This window comes from Herpailurus yagouaroundi, unplaced genomic scaffold (genome assembly GCF_014898765.1).
Source record: "Herpailurus yagouaroundi ecotype Mexico unplaced genomic scaffold, PumYag 162, whole genome shotgun sequence".
NCBI classification, from domain to species: domain Eukaryota; kingdom Metazoa; phylum Chordata; class Mammalia; order Carnivora; family Felidae; genus Herpailurus; species Herpailurus yagouaroundi.
The window spans coordinates 40784161-40791573 of record NW_024412403.1 but is presented as its reverse complement, the minus strand read 5'-3'; the positions used below and the strand labels follow the sequence as shown (position 1 = coordinate 40791573).

The following is a 7413-nucleotide window of genomic DNA, read 5'->3' as shown; positions in this document are numbered from 1 at the left end:
AACTCATGGATTGCAAGATGATGACCTGAGCTGAAGTCAGATGCTCAACTGTCTGAGCCACCCAGGCGTCCCTCCTCTTCAATTTTTTTTTTTTTTTACGCATTGTACAGTTTTCAGAATATAGATCTTTTACCTCTTTAGTTAGGTTTGTTACCAGCTGTTATGTCGTTTTTGGTACAGTTTCAAATGGAATTGATTCCTTGATTTCTTTTTCTGCTGCTTCATTATTGGTGCATAGAAATGCAACAGATTTCTGCACTTTGATTTTATATCCTGGTACTTTGGTGAATTCATGTATTCTAACAATTTTTTGGTGGAGCCTTTTGGGTTTTCTACATAGAAGATCGTGTCATCTGCAAATAGTGAAAGTTACATTTCTTGCCAATTAGTATGCTCTTTATTTCTGTTCCTTGATTGTGGAGCTCCTTGAGCCATTATCCTAAGAAGAACCCAACTTTTTTGGCTATTACCTTGTTCTTCAATTATTTCTCTCCTGTCTTTTGCCTCAACAGGTCTAAATGGAGAAAAAAATGGGGGATTGAAAAGTACCCAATTTTATTTCTCTCATGTTATGAAAAACATCCCAATCATTTCTTTGCTATTGTTTTCCCACCAAGTAATCTCACCCACTCACCCAAGTAGCTCATCAATTCATTACCACCCCTGGTATGACAATTACTTTCCAAAGAGGAATATTGGTGGCTTTTCTTGGGCCACACTGTGTACATAATAACATCTTGCACTTTCATAAAAATCTCCAAATCAACGTCATTCATAACTTCTGTTTAGATATGTTGAATACAAAACTACCTCTTACCAGCTATGCAACTTTGGGCACATTACATAAGTTTTAAGGATTCTCTTTCTTTACCTGTAAAATGGATATGATAATAATGATTATTGAATAAGGTCATTGTTAAAAAAATGAGTTAACATGTGAAATAAACTCAGAAATATGTATCAATTAATTTCATTACATTGTAACTAATACTATTTAGTTTTATTTTATTAGCAGTGACCTAAAAAATCTCTTAATTTAAAATATGCTTAATATTGTAATTATTTTATGAAAACCTCATTTTTAAACTATTCGCTTAAGGTCCAGGTTCAACATATATCCCCTAATTACAGCTTTGTGCTTGTGATGTCAATACGATTGTCCATCTCAGAAGGATGTTCGAAATTATATTGATCAAAACTACTCAATGCTATCTTAGAGTACAAAAATAATCAGAATCCAGGATAAGTCCCATTCCATCTAAATCAGATATGAAGATAGTCACTATATTATGAAGGTAAATTATGCTGGGAGCTGAGAAATGAAGTGAAATAAGAATTTAATTGTCTTTTATGAACTCCAAGGCTATCATAAGTTCTATATAGAGAGAAATATTTAAATGGCTTTAGATGCTGAATCCTAGCAATAATGGACTCTGGGAGTGTTGGGAAACAGGGAAAGTAAATATAAATCTTGTTCAGAGAAATATTTTCATAAATAAAAGTAACTTCATAGAAAGGATTTTTAAATTTTTTTTAAATGTTCATTTATTTTTGAGGGGGGGGGAGAGAGATAGAGTGTGAATGAGGGAGGGGCAGAGAGAGAGGGGGAGACAGAAAATCTAAAGCAAGCTCCAGGCTCTGAGCAGTCAGCACAGAGCCTGATGTGGGGCTCAAACCCACAAACTGCAAGATCATGACCTGAGCCTAAGTCGGACGCTTAACCGACTGAGCCACCCAGGCACTCTGAAAAGACTTTTAGTCTCAAAGTCATCACAAATGTATGTTTTGTCCTATGTTGATAGAGCCACAAAAACCTTTCCTTATTAGTGTCCCAGGAGATGACAGGATTTTGGCATCTTCTATTTTTTTTTTTTTTAACATTGAGCAAAAAGCCACCTCTAGATATTTTCTAACCATATCATACATTAAGAGCCAAGACAGCATTTTGTTTTTGGAGATACCAAATTGTTGAATATTATATATACCAGAATCTAACTTCCTCCCAAATCCATAATGTGTAAGCAGTACTGAAGGGGAAAAGGGTAGAAAACTTGTAAGAATGACCCCAAATAATTAGCCAAATCAGATTTGGATCTGGGATGCATCCACATCACTCAGGAAAACTTGTTAAAATACAGATGACAAGACTCCATCTGCTGAGATTCTATTTAAGCTGATATGTGATGGCAGATATTTGTATCTAACAAGCTCTTCTGATGACCCTAAAGCACACTAAAATGGTGGCTCCTCTGAATAAGACTAGTGGAAGGAACAAAAGGAATGTCTAGTGGACAGTCAGGCTTTAAACTCAAATCTCTGGTGTACATAGGAGAGGGGAGGGACTGTTCTTCCTTCTTTATTTAGTTTACTTGATTTTAATAGGTTTCTATAGTCTTATATTAGCATTAGTTAGAGACTAATAAGCTTAGTTCTGTCAAAGTGCTACTGAAACTATCATCTATTTATCTACCACCATGTATATACATAGATAGTATGTATACACACACACACACACACACCTATGCAGTAAAAATATATTCTCAACATTATTTTTCTGTCTTTCCTTAAAAATAATTTGGAAGTTAAAAAGGAAAATAACATCTACCCCAAAAAGTATTTACCTTTTTTCCAAAGACTTGTTTTTTATTTGTACTGATTCTTGCCATAGTATGTAATGCTAAAAATAAAGAGTAAAGAGAATTAAAAAAATTTTTAAAAAAGGAGTACTGTCTCCTAAAAAAACAAAAATAAAAATACAAAAAACAAATAACTAAAACGTAATAAAGCAAGGTTTTTAACACTGGTTAACAAGAAAGGAGTATGAATAAATATTTGACAGAAATAGAAAATATCATAAATTATTTCACTATATCTCTCACACTATATACTAAAATAGACTCCAGATATATTAAGCAGATATTTTGAAGTTACAGAAAAATTTAACAGAATATTTTATTTTACAAGTTGATAAATATTTGAAGGAAGTAGAAAAATTGGCAAGGAAAAATTGAGATGAGTGTAAAACTTAAAATATACAATGAAATATAATGCTAAAAATTGAAGTATGGTAACAGTTTAAAGTTGTGTATTCCTCTTCTCATAAAATGGCTAAGTAAGTAGCTCTAAAAAAATAAAAAGCTGAGTTTAAGAAAGTTAAGATTCTAATAGATGAGTGAACCAAGGATCTGAAAATAAATTTACACAAGAGAAAACATGAAAAAAAAAAGTTATGTTTATTTATGCAATTTAATTTTCATGTTATCCTACTGTGAAAAAGATTTGTAGAATAAAAAGTAGATAGGAATTTTTCATTCTCTTTAGTGATAAAATAAGTTAAACTTATTTCAATCATAGTAAATTCCACAAAAACTTTCCTTAAAATCTGACACCAAGTGCATATCTGCTTCACAATTAATTAAGGTTTTTTTCTTTTTTCCTTTCTTTTTTTTTTAAAGCCTCATTTGCAAGCAAACTCTACACCCAGTGTGGGGCTTGAACTCTCAATCTTGAAATCAAGAGTTGCATGTTCTAATGACTGGGTAAAGCCTTAGATAAAATTTTATAGTGCTAATGCTATTTATAACCGACACAATCTTTAGGAAAGCAACATGACAATAGATAGCATGAACCATAAAGATACATACCATTGAATGAGTAGTAATTTCAGTCATTAGCTGTTTTCAAAACAGCAAAATATTGGCAGATGGATTTTTATCATAGCATAATCTTTTCAAATAAAATTTTTTAAATGTTTATTGTTGAGACAGAGTGCAAGCTGGGGGGTGGGGAGAGCAGAGAGACAGGGAGACATAGAATCTGAAGCCGGCTACAGGCCCTCACTCTGTCGGCACAGAGCCGGACACTGGGCTCAAACCCAAGAACTGTGATATCACGATCTGAGCTGAAGTCGGGTTCTCAACCAACTGAGCCACCCAGATACTCCTATCCTAGCATAATCTTTAGCTTCAACAAAAAATATTATCTCTCTTTATTTTTGTTCAAAATAGTAGAAATGAGTAGGTAAATTTGAAAAAAGAACATAATCTGGAGCTTCTCATAAAATAGGCTATGGAGAAACAAAATTCTGAAACTATGAAATGTAACCGTATAAATTAGGATGCCTACCTATTGCATCTTCTGAAAAAGTATTCATTGAAAACAGATTCGATTATGCATTTGAGATTCATCCACAGTGTTTTGAGTATCTGTAGTTCATTCTTTCTTATGGTGAAAGAGCATTTAATTGTGTAGTTATACCAGACATGGTGTATTTGCCAGTACAGGTTTTTGTGTGGTAAAAGAAGTCTAAAGACTATATACCATATCATTCTGTTTGTGACTTTTGGGAAGGAGACAAAACTATAATGAGAGAAAACAGAGTCGTGGTTGACAGGGTTTGGAGGTAGGGAGAAGAATGGATTTCAAAGGGATGTGCATTAGTTTCCTGGGCCTGCTGTAGCAAAATACCACAACCTAGATTATTTAAAACATTAAACTGTAAGTATTAGAAATGTTTCTGCTGAAGTCTAAGATGGAAATCAGGGACATGTTATTAGACACTAGTGAAAAGACAATCCTTATTTTAAAGCAATTAGCAAACTGTCTGAATTGCATTCACTGGAAAGTAGAACTTAGAAATAATAAATTTGGATATTTATATACGAGGATACCTACACGAAGTGTTGAAGGCATGGCCTAGTTTTTCCTTTCTGCTTATAACTGAGTGAAAGCAAAATGAAATAAAGTGTGGAGGGCACTGTTAAAGGATCTGGAAATTGATGATTTGGTAAAACCTCAGATATTCACATTGTTGAAGGTGAGCAACTCTGCCCTGGACGGAAATTTGCTCCAGGATGGACCATTCCCAGTCTTACCCTTACCTGATTTAGATGACTTTAGAAGATGATATTGGGACTTTTTTAGATCAACTTTTTAGTTGATCATATTGAATCAGTGAGATTTAGAGATTTAGAGTTGACCTTGGAAGGAGGCAAGATTTAGGGGGAAGTTAGGATTGGGTTAATGCATTCTGCACGAGTTTGGGGGGACCAGAGGGCAGACTGTTGGTCGAACTGTGACCTCCAACAAGATATGTTCAAGTCCTAACCCCTGGTGTCCATGAACGTGACCTTATTTGGAAGTAGGGTCTCTGTAGATATAATCAATACTCAATAGGATCATTCTGGATTAGGGCAGGACTTAAATCCAAGGACTGGTGTCTTTTTGAGAGAGAGGGATATTTTAGGTCTACAGAGACACAGATGCACAGGGAGAACTCCATGGGGAGATAGAGGAAAAGATACAGTGATGTGTCATCAAGGAAATGAGTGCCAAAGATTGCTAGCAATCACCAGAAACTAGGAGACAAACATGCACTGATTTCTCCCTCAGAGTCTTCAAAAGGAACCAAACTTACTAATATGTTGGCTTTGGACTTCTAGTCTTCAGAACTGTGAGAAAATATATTTCTGTTGCTTTAGGCAGTGAAATTTATGGTAATTTGTTATGGCATCTTTAGGAAGTTTATATAGGGCATGAGAAACAAATTTAGGAATGATAGCCCTGTTGTAGATCTTGATTACAATATTTAGCACACAATTGTATGCATGTACAATTGGGCACACAAAAAAGAATTTTCCTAACCTAGATGTAGAAAGGAATTTTAATAAATTGGAGGATAAAATAATGATGTGAGTATAAAATAATTACTTGAGATTTTTGGCTAACTTGAGAAGAATGAGGGATTGTGCATTTCTTCCAGGAGAATTGGAAATTTTAAATTTGTAATATGGAACAGAGCCTTGATTCCAGGAAGTAGGAGCAAGGAGACTGAAGTAAAAAGCAGTATTAACATTCTTCTTGGTTCCTTTTACTAGTTGGTAGGTACAACAGAAACCGACATGGAAGAGATAAGTGGAAACTGTGCCATAAGGTCAGAGATGAGTGTCTTTCTACTTTTAGTGTGGGGAAATCAGGGAAACGTTTTGGAGGTGACTTCCAAGAAAATAATTTTCCAGTTGACATTCTAGGATGTGCTGTCAGAAGCAGTGGAAAGGAAAGCATGAGGAAAGGAAACTACATATGAGATTGAACACTGAACTTCAAGTAACTTAAGAAGTCTGAGTCTAGATTTGTTGGCAAGGTGGGTCCGTGGCTTGTTTTGTGGCCTACTAGCAATTATTAGGGTCAACTGTTATAGCCCTGTTGTGATGACAAAATGTAGATGCAAGGGTTAGACTTGCATCAGTCCCAAAGCACTATGAGAATTTTATGGTTTGTAAATTATTAATGTATAAAATTAAAGTGAACTACTTACATTTAATCTAAATTTATAGTTAAAAAATCTGAATGAATGCATATCAATCAAAGCTGGTAGTACAGTTTTAAAGCTTTCATTTTGTAGAAAATGGTGTTATGGAGCATTAGGAAAGTGGTGGAAAATATAGAAAAAGAGCCTTTGGGTGCATTGCTAAGGCTCTGGCTTGATAATATTTTGGCATTCTATTTGTGGCTATTAGTTGCAAATAATCTATTTGTTCACTAAAGCACAATGCCAGTGAAGTTACCTACCTGTAAAGGATCTTAAAAGTAATTCTAGCTTATTGATCCATGAAAAATATTTCAAACCATTTGCACCATCTATTGAGCTGGAATACAATGATAGCTAGAATCTTTGAGTCTAATGTGCACTTCATCTCTTGGTCCCATTGACCTGGTTCTGTCTAATTTAAGCAGATGCAGTTGAAGTTATATAAATAGTGAATGCATATGTGTAGACATTTCAATGATTGTGGAAAAGTTGCCATGCAGTTGAGATACACTATAAATAACTAATGTGCACTCAGCTAGTAAAAGTATTGGTTTGCAGCTCTTCTCTGGGTGTACTGTCCCACATACAACTCTTTGGTATGATGGGTAGATGACTGACTTTATAAGGATAACTAACCATACTATTTCTAGTCCATACCCTCCTGTGTTCAAGTATCTTCCCTTGATTGTATTTCAGGCAAGTTGCTATTCAAAGAAAAGTCCAGCTATGATCTCAGCTTTAACACGTCTAAACTACAAACATCAGTTTCTGATTTTGTGTATCTCCCTCCTCTACATATAAATCTGTTTTGACTCCTCCCCTTTTTTTCTTTCTTATACCATCATGGAAAATTCACTATATAATTTTTAGTTTTATCATCATCTTTTCACCATTTGCAGCTTTCTTTCCCCATGGCAACCAGGCTAATTCTATTTCTCACAACATTGCTATAAAATAACAAAAGTAACCTGTCTTGGTGCTCATGTCATCCTTAATCCTGCTCATTCATTTTCTTTAGTACATTTGAGATGGAAAATTTTACATTCATAGAAATAGAATTAACAGCTGTGCTAACTTGAAACTAAATAAAATATTGGAGTTTC

At 34.4% G+C, this 7413-nt stretch overlaps 1 long non-coding RNA gene across 1 annotated transcript; it reads right to left on the bottom strand.

Moving 5' to 3' along the window:
- Positions 1–279: 279 nt before the first annotated feature.
- On the bottom strand, positions 280–2679 carry LOC121035775 (uncharacterized). Its single transcript, XR_005793065.1, has 3 exons — positions 2622–2679; positions 818–871; positions 280–514 (listed from the first exon to the last, which is right to left on the bottom strand). It is a non-coding gene; the product is annotated as an uncharacterized LOC121035775 (long non-coding RNA).
- Between the last annotated feature and the right edge of the window lie 4734 nt (positions 2680–7413).